This window comes from Sciurus vulgaris (genome assembly GCF_902686455.1).
Source record: "Sciurus vulgaris genome assembly, chromosome: 14".
Classification (NCBI taxonomy): Eukaryota; Metazoa; Chordata; class Mammalia; order Rodentia; family Sciuridae; genus Sciurus; species Sciurus vulgaris.
Genome location: NC_136475.1, coordinates 67317305 through 67338165, shown reverse-complemented (window position 1 = coordinate 67338165; position 20861 = coordinate 67317305). Strand labels below are relative to the sequence as shown.

Below are 20861 nucleotides of genomic sequence, written 5' to 3'. Positions count from 1 at the left end.
TTCCAATCCTGAATTTTGCCATCTTTTTTGCTCCTACTTTGTACTTCCATGTTTATTTTGGAAGAAAAAAAATTCTCTGCATTATCCTTTGTTAAGTATGCCGATACTTGGTCCCTACTGAATTTTTATATTGTGATAATGCCTTACATGAAGTTTACCCTCTTAACAAAAATGTTGTGTACAGTATATTATTACTGACTGTAGTGTGATGCAAATCTCTATAGCTTATTTATCTTGCTTGTCTAAATATTATGTGTATTGATTAATAATTCCCCATTTCCCTCTCCTCTACAACCATAGTAACCATTATTATACTCTTTGATTCTATGAATTTGACTATTTTAGATATCCATTATGTAAGTGAAATCTTTTCAAGGCTAAATAATATTCCATTGTATGTGTGTACCAAGTTTTCTTTTCTGTTGCCAGACATTTAAGTTGTTTCTACTTCTTACCTATTATGAATAGCGTTACAATGAACATAGGAATTACAATGTTTCTCCAAATCCTGACTTCAGTTCTTTTGGACAAATACCTGGAAGTGGGATTGCTGGATCATATGGTAGTTCTATTTTAATATTTTGAGGAATCCCCATATTATTTCCCATAGTGACTACAACATTTTGTATTCCCACCCACAGTGAGCAAAGGCTCCAAAGGTTTTCCACATCCATACTGACATTTGTTGTCCGGTTTTGTTGTTTTTTCTTTTTTATCATACTGGGACTGAGCCCAGGGGCATTCTACCACTGAGCTACATCCCCAGTCCTTTTTATTTTGAAGCAGGATCTCACTAAGTTGCCCAAGGTGGCCTTGAACTTGCAGTTCTCCTGCCTTAGCCTCCCAGGTGACTATGATTACAGGTATACACCATTGCTCCTGGTTCATTGTCTTTTGTCTTTGATAACAGCTATCCTGACAGGCTCTGAGGCAGGAGTATCCAAGTTCAAAGTCAGTCTCTAGCAACCTAGTAAGACCAGGTCCCTAAATAAAATATAAAAAAGGACTGGGGATGTGGCTCAGTGGTTAAGTGCCCTGGATTCAATCTTGGTACCAAAAAAAAAAAAAAAGAAAAGAAAAGAAAAGAAAATTCTTAGCCCATTTTTAAATTGGGTTATTAAATTTTTTTTTTGCTCTTGAGTTGTTCAGAATTCCTAATATATTTTACAGATTAACTCCTTATCAGATATCAGGTTTGTGAATATTTTCTCAATTTCATAGGTTGCCTTTTCAGTCTGTTGATTGTTTGCTTCATTATATAGAAGATTTTAGTTTGATGTAGTCCCACTTGTTCATTTTTTGTTTTTGTTGCCTGTGTTTTGGTGTCATATGCATGGAATCATTGCTAAGATCAATGTCATAAAGATTTTCCATTGTGTTTGAGCATCACATTAAAAGGGTCATATACCATGATTAAGTGGGATTTATTCCTGAGATACAAATGTTAGGCAGCAGTTAGACATGAGCAGTGGGTCAGGGGCTTAACAAAATACTTATATAGGATAAATCAGTTAATCAACACCTCCGACTGAGTGGCGCCACAAGTTCAGTCAAGATAGCTACTTCAGGACACTTGCTTGATCTCAGCTCTAAAAATTACTCCTTTTACAACAGGAGGAAGATAGATGGACACAAGGCTTAAGGACCAGAAGATAACAAGGACATATTTACTCAGAAGGGCCTAATTGCTAAAACATCTTAAGACCCAGCACAAACAACACAAAGATTCCCAGGAAAGCAGGATGATTAAGACCAGAGCCCATCAATCACAAATTCTGTAAAACAAGTTCCAATTAGCACTTGTCAGTAGGACCAGTATGACTGAGAGTTGCCATTAGATGTTAATATAGCTTTATATCATCATAATTGTAGTTTTTCTTCCCCTGCCCCCTGGGTTTCACTTACATACCTACAGGTAAAAGCATGTGTGGTGGAAGTTTAGGAATGTGGACTGTCAATCCAGAGCCAGGAGGTGATACTTAGGTAGAATCTTCTAGCAACTTCCCCTTTATTCCAATAAAACTAAGCTCACAAAGAAGTGAGTTGTAGATCTCCAATAGAACCCACTCTCTCCCTTGGGGGTGCCTTGTAAAATAAGCTTTGCTATACTTTTATTATGATTTGTGTCTTGCTTGAAATCATCTCTTTCAAGAACATAAGAGACAAGAACATTAATGCAATTCCTCCGGGAACCAAGGATGGTTCAACATGTGAAAATCAATCAATATGATAAACTACATTAACAGTACACAGAATTTTAAAAAATCACATGATCATCTCAATAAATATAAAAAAAGCATTTTATGGAATTTCATGATGTAAATTCTCAACAAACTGGGAAATTAACTCAATATAATATAGATTTTATATAAAAAAAACTCCACCTAACATGATATTCAACAACTAATAACTGAAAACTTCTACTCTTAAGATCAGGAACAAGACAAGGATGCCAATTCTTGCCACGTCTGTCTTTAAAAAGTGAATCTTTTGTTAAAGGACACTATCAATAGAGTAAAAATACCACAGAGTTGGAGAAAAGGTTTGCAAATCATATATCTAATTGTCATAAATTTGACAGAGTGTGGGCACAGTGGTGCACATCTACAATCCCAGTGGCTCAGGAGGCTGAGGCAGGAGGATCATAAGTGCAAAGCCAAACTCAGCAATTTAGTGAGACACTAAAAAACCTAGCAAGATACTGTCTCAAAAAATAAAAAGAGCTGGGATGTGGCTCAGTAGTTAAGGACCACTGGGTTCAATCTCTGGTACAAAAAAATTAACATAATTTGTACCTCGGCATCCATTTTTAATCCTGACATGGGTTGGTTGAAACATAGCCCTATCCCATTCTTTTCCCTCCCTTTGTGATTTGTTGTGATGTAGCCCTCTTGTTCCTCGTCCTACTAACCCAAAACTCAACACATGCCATAGCTGGTGACCCCAATAAAATCTAACGATCAAGTAAGTCATCTAAGTTTTCCCCCTACCCAAGTTCTCTTTAAATAAGCCAGTTCACAACACCAAGGGAATGTCAAAGTAGTAATACCCATGAATCTTAACAAAGGCATAGCCTCACAGGTCATTTTTCCTCCCACTCCCCACATGCTGGTTGAGATTCCTGTCACCCCTGGGTTTCCCTAAACTCTCTAGGACCTGTTAGAAAAGTTTCTTCTATTTTATGCATTTTGATTTCACCTCTTCATTGTGTTTCTCCTGACTGACACACCTGAATCTGAATTTTACCCCTTCAGTGTTCCCTTGACATTGTCTATCTTGGCTTATGGCCCCTCTTAACAAATCTCAGAACCAAATTAGAAAGAAATCATAACAATAAAATCATAGCACGGATAAAGGTCTAGTCTCCAGAATACAATAAGAACTCTTACAACTCAATAAAAAAAGACAATCCGGGGTTGGGGGTGTAGCTCATTGGAAGAGTGCTTAATGTGTACAAGGTCTTGAGTTTGATCCCCATCCCCATCACCACCCCCACCCCCACCACATCCACACACACACAAAACAATCCAATTGAAAAATGGGCAAAGGGGGCTGGGGAGATAGCTCAGTCGGTAGAGTGCTTGCCTTGCAAGCACAAGGCCCTGGGTTCGATCCCCAGCACTAAAAAAAAATGGGTAAAAGTTTTGAATATACATTTTTCCAAAGAAGATATATAAATGGCCAATAAGTAAACAAAAAATACTCATTATCAATACTTTTTAGGGAAATTCAAATCAAATACACAATGCAATAACACTACAATCACTAGACTGTCTACATTTAAAAAGCAAAACAAAACTGACAAACAAATGTTTTCAAGGATGCAAAAAAATTGGAAACCTCAAATATATCTGGTGGGAATGTAAAATGGCACAGCAACCTGTTAATAGGTCCTTTTTTAGTTTCTGTATGACTGAGCAATTCTTAGGTGTATACCTAAGAGAACTGACTTTTATGTGAATAGCAACCTTACTCCTTGCTTTGGTCTGAATGTTTGTGTCCCTTCAAAATTCACATTGAAACCTAATAGTCGACTGGGGCTCCGGCGGCTGCCCAGGGGAGGAGTGGCGAGGAGAGCTGTGTGGACTCAGGACACCGGGGCCTGCCCTGAGGAGGAGGAGGAGCATGGCCACTTGGATTTGGAGTGACTGCACCAGAGCTACAGGCGGTTGCCAGAGGAAAAGCTGCGCGGCGAGCTGTTTGGACTCAGAACGATGCTTCTGAACCCCGGGGCCTGCCCTGAGGACGAGGAGGAGGAAGAGGAGCGCGGCAGCTTGGATTTGGGGTGACTACACCAGAGCTACAGGCGGTTGCCAGAGGAGGAGCTGCGTGGCGAGCTGTTTGGACTCAGACCACTTCTGAACCCCGGGGCCTGCCCAGAGGAGTAGGAGGAGGAAGAGGAGGAGCGCGGCGGGTTGTTTGGACTTGCAGTGACTGCATTAGCGCTCCAGGCGGCTGCTCAGAGGAGAAGGCGAGTGGACCAAAGCATCACTTCTTCTTCAGAAAAAAAAAAAAAAAAGTCAAGATTATTACCTGGATTAAAGTAAGATGTCTTTCCAGCTATTTAGATATTCTTGTAGGAAAAAAAGAATATCACTTTGTTAAATCAAATCACTACTTAGAATTTTTCTTAATGAGAAAGAGGATTGCAGTAACTCAAACACACAAGATAACAATATGAACTAGAATGTTCCTTGGCACATGTTAAGAGAGGTGGATCAACCCCTGCTCATTAGGAAGGCTTCACTAAACCCAAATCAGTGCCACTGTGCAGCACCTGGAACACTTCTGCACACAGATCTTTGAGAAAAACCCAGCAATTACAACAAAGTTTTCATAGAAAAAGCACAGATAGTCACAGGGAGTGAACAATAATTCCATGGTGCTCAGTCACAATCATGGAAGTGTTGTGGATCACTACAAAGGCCAGGACATTTGCTGTCTTATTCCCAGCTGACCCTGTGGAATTTGTACAGGGGTCACACATTCTTCTCATCATTTTGTGTCAAGTAGCTTCTTTTAAGAGCAGATATGTTCTTTTATAGCTGGTTCTATTTATGTTGAAAAAATGACATTCCAAGGATGTCAGGTGTGGTCCCTATCCACCATTCAAGTGTTCATTGACAGATGAATGAATGAAGAAGCTAGATGATAGATAGATGGATAGAGAGATCTCACATATGTCTAAGGAAGTAAATAAACTCTTATATAAACTGTTAAAAAAAAAAAAAGAAACCTAATAGTCTAATCCCCAGGTTATTAAAATATGAGGCCTTTAGGAAGTGATTAGGTCATGAGGGCAGATTAGTGACCTTATATGAGAAGTGTAAAGGGAACTTGCTGGCTCCTTCTGCCATGTGAAGATGTAACAAGAAGGTGCCATCTTTGAAGAAGACAGCAAGCCCTCACCAGATACTTAATCTGCTGACATCTTGATATGGGACTTCTCAGCCTCCAGAACTGTGAGCTACAAATTTTTGTTGTTTATAAATTTTTCTGTCTAAGGCATTTTGTTGTAACGGCTGAACAGACTAAGACATTCATAATAGCTCAAAACTGGAGGGAGCTTTAGGGAGGCATGGGATTCCTTTGTGAGATAATGGAAATGTTGTAGAATTAGATTGTGGTGATAATCTTGAAAATATGATAAAAATATGCTAAATTGTTTACTCCAAAGAAGCAAATTTTATGTATGGTTCGTGAATTATATTTCTTAAAAAGTAGGTCTGTATGTCATCACATATTCTATGACCAGAAAACTTCTTTATCTTTCAGATAAAAAATAATTTAAAAAGTATCATTAAGTTATCATACTGTGCTCCATAACATGAACAATTTTTAAAAATAAAATAATTATGAATGAAAAAATTATCAGACTAGCTAAATTTTAAAAATTACACTGACCATCTGTTTGCATTGAAACTTTATTTCAGACTTGACATAAAAATAGTGTATGCATGCAATAGATAGCATCTGTGTCATATATCTTTATTCAAATTCTTGTACATATTTACATTTCTTAATATGTCATTGAAAATGATATTTTTATTTTTTACTGTACTAATATAAATTTAGGTTAAGTATCTTTTAAAATGTTGAAATAAAAATAGCATTTTGTTGGTTTCTCATAATAATAGCTTCATTTTTAATTTCAAAAGATTCTACATAGGTGTTCAAAAATACATTTTTGAAAATTGGACATTTTTTAATGCACTGTTTAGCATTAGCCAGTATGGTTTTAAGTGAATTATTATTATTATACTAGAATTTATAAGGAGATAAATACTAGACAAGTTAAAATAACATGAGAAGATGTTTTCAGGATCCATGACATCTAATACAAATTCAAAATTCTGAAAAATACTTTTTAGAAAAGCATCTGCTTTGCTACAAACTGAATTTTCCCTTATAATTTTCTTCAAATTATTTAAAGTAGGAAGATATATTTTTATTCTTTCACTTTTATTGCTATATTATTAATTTGTCAGTGTAGAAGTTTTTCATTTTCTAAGATACCAAAGTCATTCCTGTTAAATGGTTTCCTTCTTTTTACTCCTTGAAACTAGAGGCAGTTCAGTTATTTGATTAGTTCATGCTAGAATTTGACCTGGAGCTTATATAATTAGAAGACACACTAGTTTTCCTCATTTAAAAGCCTGTTAGCATATGACAGTCTCGTTTCAGGGGAAGTCAAACCTCTCTACTGCTTCTTTTTATAACCTTTAAGTTAATTCAGAATTCAGATCAGTCTTGATCTGAGGATGCTATAACCACAGCAAGCAACATGGGGTAAGTGTGTGCTTTTATGTACTTTAAGAGGCATCAAAAGGGAAAATATTTTTATAAGAAAACCCATCCATCCCTACCATATGGTGTTGTAATTTAATTTCAAAATAGACTAACATGTATTTAAGACAACTAAGCAAATAAATAACTTTTTATTCAAAAGTTATAACCATTTGTAAAACATTCATTTCCTTTCTTAATATTTATTTTATGTCTTAATCTTTCTTTGTATATTGTCAATTAATGAAATGTTTGGGGATTGAAGTTGTTCTGCATATTTACAAATTTAATAAAAGGTTTTTTTTAAATTTTCAGAGCAACCTTAAAGAAAGAATGACAAGAGTCTTGATTTACAAGGCAGCATAATTCCAACATATACATGGCTCTTTGGGAATAAAAATAATTAAAGAATGAAAAAAATCTGGGATGGTGGCAGAGTGGTTTATACCTTTGTAACAAAGAAAGAGGATAGTGAATTCTGTTAGAGTTCACTCCTCTATATAGAGGGAAAAAAGTATGCTGATTGAAAATGTGTGCCGATTAATTACACAGGGGCATTTATTTGTGAAACACTTTATAGGGTTTTGGGGGCATGATAAGAAGGATTGGGTTTCATTTAAGGACTTTTTATTCTTAAGTGAGAAGAAGATTCTGTTAAAATTAATATTGGAATTACATGAGTTTTGTATGCTGAAATAGCAGTGTCCTGAATGAATAGAAATGTCTTTGTACCACCCTTTTATCTTTTTATTAGCTTTTTTCCATACAAAATCAAATAGCCATAAAAACTACACCTATTTCATTAAATGCTACTTCTGAAGGATTCAACATAATTGATCAGAAATTTATACAAGAGAAAAAATGCTTTGCCACATATTTACTTATTCTAAGCAGTTTCCACAAATTTAATTAATGTCTACATTTTTATTAATACTATGGGTTCTGAAGACATAATCTAAGCCTGTTTGAAAACTCAGAGGCTTTTGAGAGGAAGATCACAGTATCAGGAACTTATAATACAAACATAAATGACATGTTTTGAAGCTAAAGTTAATGGAGAAGTGAACTGCCATGGATAGATATATTTGATTTGGGCCAGTATTGATGAGATTCCTGTTCTCTTTGTTTCCCCTCCGTCCTTTCTTCTTTGCCACATATAAGTGTACCTCACTATAGAAAGTCACTAGTAAACTTCAATCCTCATCAGAGGCTTCCCTCCTTCTCTACTTCACTTCCTCCTTCATTTTCTTCTTTCCCTTTAATGACAGTAGTTCTTAACATTTGGGGGAGGACAAGGATTGTTTTGAGAATCTTCAGAAATCAGTCAACCCTTTCTGTAAAAAAAAAAAAAAAAAAAAAAAAAGTAAAATCATACAAAAATTTCCATCCATTTTCAGGAAATTTACAGGTGACCTGAAACCAATTCATGAAACTTCCCTTCCCCCAAGGTAAAGAACGTTTTATTTTGACTTTGACTTTAGGACTTCAGTATGAGTGGTTTGAAATTTTTCTTAGTTTCTGGAGTTTTATAAAATCAAAGAATCTGTAATAATCTTCTCTCAGGAACAGGGTTGAAATGCTGATCCCCTTTAATTTGCATAAGAGAGAAACACAGTTTAACCAACATTCATCACATTACTGCTGTTGGTCCCCAAGGACTTGATTAATCACTTGTACCTCTGGAGAGAGTGCCAGGAACCACCTTGGTTGTCACTGAAGGAAAAAAAAAAATCCTTGCTATTTTATTTGTAAGGCACTTTCAGTGCCCCAAATAAGATGAACTCAACAAATCATAGATTGCTAAAATTACATAGGATGCTTTTCTTATCAGTAAGTTTTTGGTTTAGATTTTGTTTGTTCCTGCTTTATTGATAAAATGGGTTAGTAGATATCAACACCTGTTTAAATCTTTCTAAAGTAATCAGAAAAATAAAAAGAGAAAGTAGCAGCTGTTCAGATGCTCAAATTTATCCATTTGAGGAAATCTCTAGAATTTATTCTCCAACAATTAGGGAGTAGCTGTCTGGGATCTGTCTTTGGGACCTACTTATCTCAGAGCTATTTGAGGATACAGACCCTTTTTGTGGGTCTATGCCAGGCCTTTCCACTTTTCTGAGGCTATGCTGGTTTAGTAAGCAATGAAGAGGCAAATATTAGAAAATTCTTATGTTCTCTGAAAAGCCTTTTCCTCTTACATTTTCACTGGATTTCTTATATAGTATGTAGGTGAGTGGGGTGGTTAGAAATGGTGTATAGAAATGGGTTAAAGAAATTATTTGTAAGAAGCAGAAGAACCTTACTGTGTAGGCAAAGGATGAACAATGGGAAAGGAGAGAAGGTTGTATTTCTTTGGAGTTCCTTTTTATGCATATCCCAGGATTGAACATTGTGGGCAATTGCTCTACCACTAACTAAGTTAGTAAGCCCTGAATGTATTTCTTTATTGAAATTCCTTTTTGTTTTTGTGGTGCTGGGGATTGAACCCAGGGCCTTGTGCTTGTGAGAACTCTACCAACTGAGCTATCTCCCCAGCCCCTCTTTACTGACATTCTTTTCAATGTTCTTTCCCCATCTTCTAGCGGGGTTAGTGCATCTCCAGTTGACATCCGGGGTAAATAAAGTTAAGGCCCTTGCTATCGCAGACCAACAAGTTCATTGTGAGGGTATATTCAGCCTAAGTTTATAGGAATTTGATTTTTTTTTTTTCTTTTGGTGGTACTGGGGATTAAACTCAGGGACATTCTACCACAAAGTTACATCCTCAGCCCCTTTTTAAATTTTTCCCCCAGCCCCGGTGCTGGGGCTCGAATTCAGGGACTTGTGCTTGCAACACAAGCACTCTACCGACTGAGCTATCTCCCCAGCCCTACCCTTTCTAAATTTTTAAAATTTGAGACAGGGTCTCAGTTGCCAAGGCTGGCTTCAAACTCACAGTCCCCCTGATTCAACCTTGGAATCACTGGGATAAGATGTGTGTGCACCACAGCACCCAACTGAAAATTCTTTTGTGGACCTATTTTTCACTTCTGAATCTGAGAGTTACAATCCAAGTCTTTTTCTTAGGCAAAGCATCCATTTAGCTCACACGGTAACCTTTGAAATGCTGCTTCTGTTCGCGCCCTCCTTTCCTTTCTAATAGGAGGTTTTCTAATTCAGGCCGTAATTATCTTGTGCTTGGTTTATTATGGGGCCTACTTGCTGGTCTCTGCAGCTGGTCTTTCCTCTACAGCGGGCACCACAAGAGTCATCTTGTTACTCCACTGCTTAGAAACTTTCAGTGACTCTTTATTCTTTCCACTAACAGAGCAAGCTCCAAAGATATTTATGACTCTCCATCTGTCCCCAATCTGCTTGTCTATACTTACCTTCTCCCCCACCCTCCAGGCTCCCTAGGGTCCCTAAATCCACTGTATTGTATTATGTTCCCTTGCTGATCCTGTTTTCAACATTTCCGGCCAAGCCCAGCTCCAATCTTTTCTGAGTCTCCACAGCTGGAACTCATCTCCTCTGAAAGTTTTAGGCACTTTATACCTTTCTTATTTCATTTGTCACAGTCAATCATGTGTTATAGTTATCTGTGTGATTCATCTTTCCTGCTAGACTGGAAGCTTCTTATAGCAGGAACATCATCTTTGTATTTCTCTCAGCACCTTGAACAATGCCTTTTGCTCGGTATATGCTTAATATTTATTGAATTCAAATGAACTATTTTTCCTAAAACCCATAAAAAGCTAAAAACTTAATTTCAGTCAAACTTTCCTTTTTTTCCCCTCAATAGAGTGGCTCCATTTCCCAAGTTCCCAGATGAAGAACTCACATGAATGAATAATAAAATACGGGCAATGAAAGGAGGAAAGGGGGTGAAAAGGGCTGAAGTGACACACTGGAGGCTTTTGAAGAGTGGAGTCCTTGTTAGTAAGTAGAAAGCACCTGTAGGCTGAAAGGAAATTTAAGAAAGTTGCTTATTTCTGGATCTCTTCTTAAAGGGTCAGCATATCAGTAAAGGAATGAGTTCATCTGTATGATGGGGAAAAAGGCAAAATAATCTTAGATTAAACAAGTTAGAAGGTTTTTTTTTTCCCCTCTTACACTAAAAAGAAAAGCAAAAACAAAGCCAAAAGTTTGGAGGCAAGCAGTCCAGATCTGTAGTTCTGTCATATGTGGGACTCAGGTTCTTCTTGTCTTGCTCTTGTGCCATCACTTCCAGTCCAAGAGCATTCTAGGGCTCCACCTGCCTCACTGGTGTTCAGCCACCAGGAAGATGGAATGGAAGTAAAGATGTGTTCTCACTTTTAAGGAGATTTTTCAGAGGCCACCCACACTATTTCTCTTAACATCACATGGGTAGAAATCTAGTCTGGATTTTATACCTAACTGTGAGGAATAAAGGGGAAATATACTCTTTTAACAGGGTTTCTAAAGAAAAAAGGACAATAGATACTGGATGATAGCTAGCAGTGTTCAGACAGACCGAAATATTAGGCTTTCCTTTGCGTCTTATATTCCATTAGGATAAAGTGTAGCTTAGGTGCAAAAGCAATCTTTGAAGAAAAAATTTCAGTGGTTAAAGAAAACAAAACAAAAATAACAAGCCCAGTTGGAAATAAGCATAGATTCACCTAGATTAAAGAACAGGGTACTTGACAAAATGACAAAGGTGACTAAGTCAGCCTTCGCTCTTTCTATCCCTGTCCTCCTCTCCAGCCCTCATCTCCCTTAACCCTCAGATCAACACTGAGGTATTATCATTACTGTGCCAATCAGACTGCCTTTGAAAGCAAAGTCCAGAAAGATTCAGTGAGTTGGCTAAACTGCCCCCAGATGCTTCCAAGAATGAAAAGTAAAATTACAGCTGGTTTGAGATATGCTATATTGCCAATAAAAAACAAAAATCACATAAAAAAAAAATCACAGAATGTTTTCCAAATAGATTTGTAGGGAATTTTGATTGTAGATCACCTCAATTAGCCCCTGTAGAAAAACCTATTACAAACCCATTTCACTAGACACTTGAAGTAGGTGATTTAATGTAGTGTGGGGTATTTAGAGAAAAAAACCCTCTATATTTGGGGTTTTCAATATTTTAGGGTCAGGTCAACTGCTTTGAACCCTTCTGATTGAGCAAAGCATCATAAGCCATGTCAATTAATTCTGTTTTCAAATGCATATAAATTTAGTTAGTCACTCCAAAGATACAAATATTGAGATAGTTGTGCCTACTCAATACCAAACAACTTAAAAATGAAAAGGCTTAGAAAAACAAAGACTTACTTTTTAACTTTACATATTTTTGAACAATCAGAAATTTTTAACAATGAATCACATATGTAATAACAACTTTTAATTACAAAATTGTATGGCAAAAGGATGGTATAAAATGTAAAGTAGTTGTCATGTCAATGAAATTTTTTTTTTTACAGAACCTCTAGAGAAATCTGGAAGGAGACTTCAAAAAACATGATGTGATGTCTCCTGCTGGAGACAGGGCATGAGGTGAGTGGAAGTTGCAAAGAACTTGTTTCCAGTAAGAACACAGAAGAACTGAGATCTTAGTTCATACCAGCGATCATTCTTGAAGCAGAACTATTGAATTTTGCAAACTTCTTTGTTTAAAAACCATCAAATAAACAAATTAGTTTATTTGATTTCCTTAGTTAACAGGAATTTCCTTAGTTAATAGTGAGGGCTGATAGCCATCTTACAAACCAGTCATGTTACATCACACTTTTACTGCATGTATGAATGCTTACAACATTGGACAAGAATGAACTATGTTTTAGTTGATTTCTATTTTGGTTGTCTTTGGGGATTGCAAAAAAGTCTTAGGAGAGACAACATGTACTTTAAGTTGAATTAATATGTACTGAGTCCCTACTTTAAGATGGGCTTTACCACATAACTTTATGGAGTAGGTAACTCATGCCCATTTTACAGTTGAGAAAACTTGAAAAGATTACAAAGTTGCACTTTTCCAGGATCTCAAAACTAACCAGGTTCCTGAGATGGGATTAGAAGCTAGATGTTTGACACACTTAAGAAAAAAGGTTCTATAATTTAAAACATCATTTTTACATTTCAGAACTAAAAAGTGCTCACTGTAAAACAGACAAACTTGATTAAGGCAAAACCGTATAAGTAAAATTTGAAAGTCCATCTCATCCTTAACTCCATCTCTCTTTCTAAATAACCACCATTAGTATTTTGGTATAAATCCTTCCATATCTTTTCTGTTGTCTAGCGTAGTTGTCACTGTAACCTTTCCTGTGTACTTTTTTAAAAAATCAATGAATAGAGGAGGTTGAATTTACTGTATGTCTTTACTAGAATAACCTTTAAGCAATAACTGAGCTGGCATGGTGGTAGCATCTGTAGTCCCAGCTACTCTGGAGGCTGAGGTGGGAGGATTGGGTGAACCCAGGAATTCCAAACCTGGGCAACACAGATCTAACCTTGTCTCTAAAACAAAAACAAAAAACAAAAAAATCCCCAATAACTGAAATGCTTGCTCAGGGAACATTAGACATCTTATTGTAGAGACTCAAATAAAAGTAGTGCATGTTTATTTTTGAGAGAGTAATTATGAACACCTTTGAGAGACTGATGTGATCTCTGAACCCTTTCATCAGATAACAATGAATCTACATAATTTTTCCTTATAAATCAAAGCATTTATGGATACACTGAGTTGTCCATAATAGTCTTTTAGATAATAAAGTTTCAAAACTATTTAAAAGTTAAAAGAGCTATATAGGTAAAACTCAAAATTTAGGTGACACATTAGCCCCTTTGCTGTGGTGAGCCCTATGCCAAGTCCAGTTAGTGTCAGAGCCTCAGGGTGAATCACTCACTCCTGATTCTGTCCCCTGCCCCACTGCCTATTCCTGCAGCAGCAAATGGGTGGTTTGGTTTCTCATTGCCTCTTCTACCTATAATGAGCAAGAAGGAGGAGTGCATGGGTCAGATTCTCAACATTTCTACACTGAGGATTTGCTGCTTTTATAATTATTTTTGTAATTAAGGATTTAAAGCAAGTTTTACAAATAATAGCCTAGCTGTTTCATATCTGTTTGGCTTTACTTAGCCTTGTATACTTAGCTAAGACTGCAATTTAGTCTCATCTCTTAGTTGGCAGAGGCTTCATAAAGTCTCAGGGATATTTCACTTGATAAGTATTTATTAATCATTACTCATTTATATTTTTACTTAGATGTTATAAAGAGTAAACTCTGCATTCGTAAACTTAGATGTTGTAAAGAGTAAACTGTGCATTTGTTGTCTATGTTGCATCATGTTATGGGGCATCTTGATAACTTTTTCTTAAAAGAGCTGGGTGCAGTGGTGCATGCCTATACGCCCAGTGACTTGAGAGGCTCAGGCAGGAGGAGCCTAAGTTTGAAGTCAGCCTGGGCAACTTAGTGAAGCCCTGTCTCAAAGAAAAGGGCTGGGGCTGTAGCTCAGTGGTAGAGTGCCCTGAGTTAAATCCCCAGAAACACACACACACACACTTTTTTTTTTTTTTTTTTTTTAATACAAAGAAGCATTTGTTCTTTTGTCAAGGGGTAATGCTCTAAAAGATTTTCAATCTATGTGCTTGGATAGTAAACGTTTGTTAAGACAAAATTTACAATTTAGGTGAAATAGCATTGATTTTTCCAGTTTGCTCTTTTCCAACTCATTAATTTAAGTAATAGAATGGATCTCTTTGCTATCAATATGAACAAGTAAAATTCTGTGTTGTTTCTTTAGGGAAAGAAGTCATTAGCCATAAACCCTAGAATTAAATTAAATTAAAACGTGTTGAGGGCCAACACAAAAAGCTCTCAAACTGTTTACATCAGAGGAATGGGAACAAATGATATAAATTTCTTTATATTTAAAATTCAAGCTAATTCTGAACTCCTCTCTATAAAGTATCTGAGCATTTAAAATATATGACTTTTAAAAATTGCTTAAAAATTGAATAAAATTGCTACAATACGGAAATGTGCTATTTGTCCTGTGGCTTCAAACTTAGCACTCTGGAATAGCAAGACGTTCTTCTAAGTGAAATAAGCCAGACAGAAGGATAGTATGGCAAGATCTCTCCTACATATGAATCTAAAAAAGTCAAACTCATAGAAGTAGAGAGGAGAGTGTTGGTTACCAGAGGCTGGGGTGGAACGGATTGACAGTTGGAAGGTATAAGCTTCTGTTAGAAGGAGTAGGTTTCTTGAGATCTATTGCATAGCAGACAACTGTAGTTAATCATCTATTATATATTCCTTAATCGTTAAGGGAGTATATTTCAAATGCTTTCACATTTCAAAAGTGACAAGTATATGAATGGAGGATATATTATTTAACTTGATTTAATCTTTCTACATTGTACACAAACATTGCAACAAATTATAATTTGTCAAAAATAAAAAAGAATTTTAAAAAAGGAACCTGTTGCCTGCCAGTTATGCTGGCTATCAATGAGAAATGGTCTCTGCCCAGTAGAGCTTATACTGTTGTATGAGAAACAGACATAGAGGCCATTGCCTATAATTCCCAACAGAAAGAGATACTAATAATATTGTCTGAGAATGCAGAAGAGAGGTTGACTAATGTTGACTTGGAGGTGAAGGGTGTTCAAATTGAGATTTGAAAGATGAGAAATATTTCACTCTGTAAGGAAAAATGCTTGAGGGATAGAGGATGGAAGAACAAAGATACACAGGCCTGAACATGTTTGGTGAAAGGCACTGTGATCATCCACACAGCCTATCAGACATGCTAACTACTGTAAAATTTTTTTTGAAACACTATGAAATAATGAAATCAATTAAGTTCAGGTAGTCCTGTCAATAGCTGTTATAGGCACTAGCTGTTACAGGGACACCTGGGGAGCCCCATCCAGGCAGTCTCTCCAAGGTTCTGACTAGAAGAGCAGCCCCAGAGGACATAGCGAGTTAGCCATTTGCAGAACTGATGAGCTGGAGTTAGTGAGATGGAGCTCCTGAGATTTAAAATTAAGGTCCCACAGACAGAGCTGGATCAAGATACCCAAGGTAGGCTAAACCCCTGACACCTATTCAAACAGAATTTCTTTCCATATTCAACATTTGAATGAAGAGAGACTGATCCTTCCATGGAAGAAGGATGGAAAAGAACAACCCCACCAAGGGCAGTATTGTTTTCTGTCCAGAATCAACTTGGTCTCACAAGGGTTACACTACTGAGTACAAGAATTCTACAATAAAATCAGACTCAATCCTCTTAGAAGATTTTTTGGTGACTATATGTTGCTGCTTAAACCTGTATCAAGGAGACCCCAAACCTTTCCCAAACACACACACACACACACACACACACACACACACACACACATACACACACACACACACACACCTTCAAGGAGCTTATTTAAATATAATTTTCAATCAATACATACAATATTGTTCCGTAAGAGAAATCCTGATAATACAGCTTCTTCCCTATCACTTTTTAAGGGATGTTTTAATACCTCTGATAGATAGGTGCCTGACAGCTCTTTAATCCAACTCAAACCTCATGTTTAGGTCCACCATTGCCAAGTGCTTGGTTACTGGTGGATTCCTTTCCTATCTCAACTGGGCTGATGAGGCCAATCCTCCCTATTTTTGCTGCCAGTGATAGTATCTCCTAGCAGAGATCACTTCTAAGCTAGATGCTTTGAACCACAGAAGCAGCTTACTATGTGGTTCCTACCTTTGAAGATATTTTAATCTAGAGCCTCAGGAGAATCCAACATTTGCTTTTTCTTTTACCACTATTGATCTCAGACTGGGGTTGCATTTCCAGCTTTGTCCTAGAAAAAACTGCAAAGTGAAATAATAATCACTACTAGAATCTTATAATCATAACAGAAACTAAGCTAATCAGATTCTTATGTTAAGTAATCTTCCCAGTTATTTATTTATTTATTTTTATTTATTTCTGTGGTGCTGGGGGTTGAACACAGGGCCTCACGTGTACTAGGCAAGTGTTCTACCATTGGGAATGTATTCCCATCCCTTAAACAGTTACTTAAATCATGGACCTGGGATTTGAATCCAGATCTTCCATATTTCAAAACTTAGATTCTTACTGGGTGCTATAGTGCACATCTGTAACCCCAACAACCAGGGAGGCTAAGACAGGAAGATTGCAAGTTTGAGGCCAGCCTCAGCAATGTAGTAAAATTTCAGCAACGTAGAGAGACCTTGTCTCAAAATAAAATATAAAAAGGACAGGATGTAGCTCAGTGGCAAGGCACCCCTGGGTTCAATTCCCAGTACCAAAAACAAACAAACAAAAAACCCTCAGATTCTCCATCAGTACCCCTTATTAGACACCTAGTGTGGCTCTCAGTGTTCCTTATAACTGGTTAAAGTGTTAACTGATAACGCAGTAACATGTACTAACACAAACACACACATGCACTCAAGGGACTGAAGATATAGATTAGTTTTTGAAGCACTTGCCTAGCAGTTTCAGGGTCCTGGGTTCAGCACCACAAAACAAAGGAACAAAACCCTCAAGATCCAAAGGAATAAAGTTACAGTGTTAACGACAGTGAGGTTTATGTATTTGAGCAAGAGGCTTGACCTCACAGCCATTTTATTCCACTTCTTTATGAGGCCCATCTCACTGGGTTTGCAGATGCCATAATGACCACATTTGGACAAGAATTTGGCATTCTATGAACCATTGTTTTTTTTTCTGTCAAAACAATAGCTTATGATTTAGTCAAGTCACTAACCTCTTATTGTCTTTATTTGTAGAGTGATTGGTATTGCTGCCTGATCTCTGTGTACTCTTTCAGTTTTACGTTCTTTACCACACTATGCTGAGTCCTTAGTTTATATTTCAAGTAGTTCTGGTGGGTATGGTTTTGTTTCCGTTGGTCTTTCCAAACTGCAAGATCAATTCATTCATTTATTCCACACCTATTTATTCAGAATATTTGCTAGACTCTGGTTTAGACTTTGCAGAAGGCATAGTAAACAAAAATGTCCACAACATCAAGAGGTAAAGCTGGTGGGCCAAGATGGTCAATGAGCAAATAAATAGCATCATCATTTGGTAGTAAATGCTATAGACCCAGTCTGAATTTCATTTGCCCAATTCTTCCTCCTTTAGTCTCTATGTCCATGATGAGAGAACACCTAATCAATTAATTACTAATAATTAATTAAAGTGGGAGGATTATATGCTAAATAGGAACCATTGACAGTGTTTGAGCAGGTTTATTGCCTTTGTCAACAAACTTTCATGGAGCTTTCTACTCTATGTAAGAACATAGAATGGGTACCAGAGATAGTAGGAAGTGGGAAAAATAGTTTTCTCAAAAAGTTCATGATCAATTTATAAATGAGATTATGCACATTAGATAAGTAATGATAGAAAGTTGTAGGTTTTGGTTGCAATTGAGTTTTCTAGCTATTCTAGGAAAGGAAAGATTTTCTATTGAATCGAAGACAGAAAGTTCTAGAGAGGGAATAGACTTTGGGGAATGAGTAAGGATTTGAAAATTAAAGCAGTGTGAGGAGGGCAGATCAGGCAGCAGGCAAAGGGCAAGACTAAATAGGAAGACAAATGTCAAATGGACTGGAGAGGCCAGCAGATCCCTTACACACTGGAAACAAGGTTAGAAGGGAAGGTCGGGGTATCACAGAGGACCTTAAAGTTTTTACCTTATTTTATAAGAAAAGACCTATTGATGTTTTTGAGCAGAAACCAGAGATTATCAAAGTGATATTTAAAGAAAACTCATCTAGTAGCAGTTAAGATAGCTGATAAACCTATTAGGATGCTCCAACCTACATTTAGGGTTGACAACAAAAAGGGAAGGAGAAAACTGCAGAGATCTTAAAAAGGGAAGGTTCACAAAGATTCCATGAGTGGTGGATTGCAGGGTGAGTGGAAGATCATTCTGGGGTCCTGAACCTGGGTCAGTGGTGGTGTTAGTGACAGAGATAGGGAAGGCCAAATAGGCTAAAGATGACCAACGTAATTTAAATAGGTTGAGTTTGAGGTGACCATGGAATAGTCAAGTGAAAATGTTCATTGGAAAGAAACATAAGTACAACCAGGGATATTCAGTTAGCAGGGGGGGAAAAAAAAGGCCCAAAGATAAACCAGATTTTTTTTTTTTTTTATCTTGAAGACCTAAATACTAAGAAAAAGCTGAAAGTGCATAAGGAAAGAACTAGGGATGAGGAAATTGTGAACTATTTAGCCTAATTCAGTTTGGAACATAGTTTTTTTTTTTTTTTTTTTTAAGATTAAAAGAACTATTGAGGAAGATTCTGGGGGACTGGAGGGCTGGGAAGGGAGGCCAGTGGTTATCATATCACCTATTATCATGTTGCTGAGTAATATTTGGAGATATCTGCTAAATTTAAACCTCAGCATTTTAGAGCTGCAAGGACTTTGAGAGTCTCTTCATTCTATAGATAAGGAAATAAAAGACCAAACAGGGTGCCTGGCTTTGCCATGGTCTCACAGTGAATGCAGAGTACGGGTCAGATCTCAGTCTAGTATACTTACCTTTCCCTAACACCAGTGGCCCACAGATATGCTACCTTCTTGACTCTTTAGGGAACATTTTTACTTATTTTTAGAAGCCTCAAGGAAATGTGGATAGACTGCATTATCAAAAAGCAAAATGAACTGGATGTGGTGGCAAATGTCTGCAATCCCAGTGACTCTGTAGGCTGAGGCAGAAGGATTACAAGTTAGAGGCCAGCCTCAGCGATTTAATGAAACCCTGTCTCAAAAAATAAATAAATAAATAAAAGGGCTGGGCATGGTGGTGCACACTTGTAATTCCAGTGGTTCGGGAGGCTAAGGCAGGAGGATCATGAGTTCAGAGCCAGCCTCAGCAACTTAGAAAGGCCCTAAGCAACTCAGCGAGAGCCTGTCTCTAAATAAGATATAAAAAAGGGCTGGGGATGTGTCTCAGTGGTTAAGAGTCTCTGGGTTTAATACCTGGTACCAAAATAAATAAATAAATAAATAATAAATAAAATAAAATAAAAGGGGCTGGGAATGTAACTTGGTGGTAGAATGCTGCTCTGAGTTCAGTCCCCAGTAACAGGGGGGAAAAAAAAAAGAAAAAGAAAGTGTTGGAAAATAACACTGAAGGCAGGAAATGGTGTGGGGTAGCATTTGTGTGCACTGTTAGATTGATTTGCCTCAGACAAAGGAGCTGTTTTCCAATGATATCAGAACAAGATAAAATGAGCACAAGCTACACAGTGTACAATTTCCTTATAGCATGCTTTAAAAGCCCTAGAATAGATTTCAAGTGATGTTGTTTAGTGTCTTTCCATATGTACTTTTAAGAGTTCTGAAGAACAGAATTTTTATTCAACTGTCTTGGATGGAAGAAGTATGTGATTCAGTTCAGAGATGGGAGAATGGATTTTTATTTATTTATTTATTTATTTTTGCGGTGCTGGGGATAGAACCCAGGGCCTTGTGCTTGCAAGGCAAGCACTCTACCAAATAAGTTATCTCCCCAGCCCCCCCCCCCCCTTTTTTTTTTTTTTTTGAGAAGGACCTCTTGTGGTGTTGCCCAGACTGGCCTCAAACTCTTGGACCCAAGTGATTTCCCTTTCTCAACCTCCCAACTAGCTGGGGCTACAGGTGTGTACCACCATGCCTAGCTATTATATTTTTAAGATAATGTATTCCTGTCTGAATACAGCTTCTTAGCAAATCTAGTCCCAGTGTGTTCTAGACTCTTGATGGAGTGGCTCCTCCTTTTCTCCTTGTTAAAATCTGATCAGATGTGATTAAAAATTTACTGATTGAATCAGTATGCCTTATGTCTAGGGAGGGCCAGTGTGAAATTGGCTAAAATTATAAAAGACAAACTAATGATGAATTTGTACTTTTCATTGATCAATAAAAATATTGAGTATTTCCTTTTATTTAGGTGTATGCTGTTGGACTCTGTAATAACAATGAGTTGTAAGATGATGATCGCCCTAGTTAGGAGAGATGACAGTTGAAGATAACAGCTAAGACAGGCTTCCTGAAGGATTGGAGGCATGAGCTGCACTTTGAAGGTTGAGCAGGACTTG

General features: G+C 37.1%; 1 protein-coding gene across 14 annotated transcripts in view; it reads left to right on the top strand.

Annotated features, from left to right (window-relative positions):
* Nucleotides 1–6650: 6650 nt before the first annotated feature.
* The window catches only part of ARHGEF33 (Rho guanine nucleotide exchange factor 33), a 114407-nt gene continuing 100196 nt past the window's right edge, over nucleotides 6651–20861 (top strand). For 10 of the 14 annotated variants that reach the window (XM_079109871.1, XM_079109869.1, XM_079109862.1 and 7 more), the window contains exons 1-2: nucleotides 6651–6789; nucleotides 12207–12279. The gene's annotated coding sequence lies outside the window, so the exon portion shown is untranslated. Of the gene's footprint in view, nucleotides 6790–10564; nucleotides 10702–12206; nucleotides 12280–20861 lie in introns of all 14 variants that reach the window. The other 4 variants (XM_079109865.1, XM_079109867.1, XM_079109866.1 and 1 more) reach the window with 2 other exon arrangements.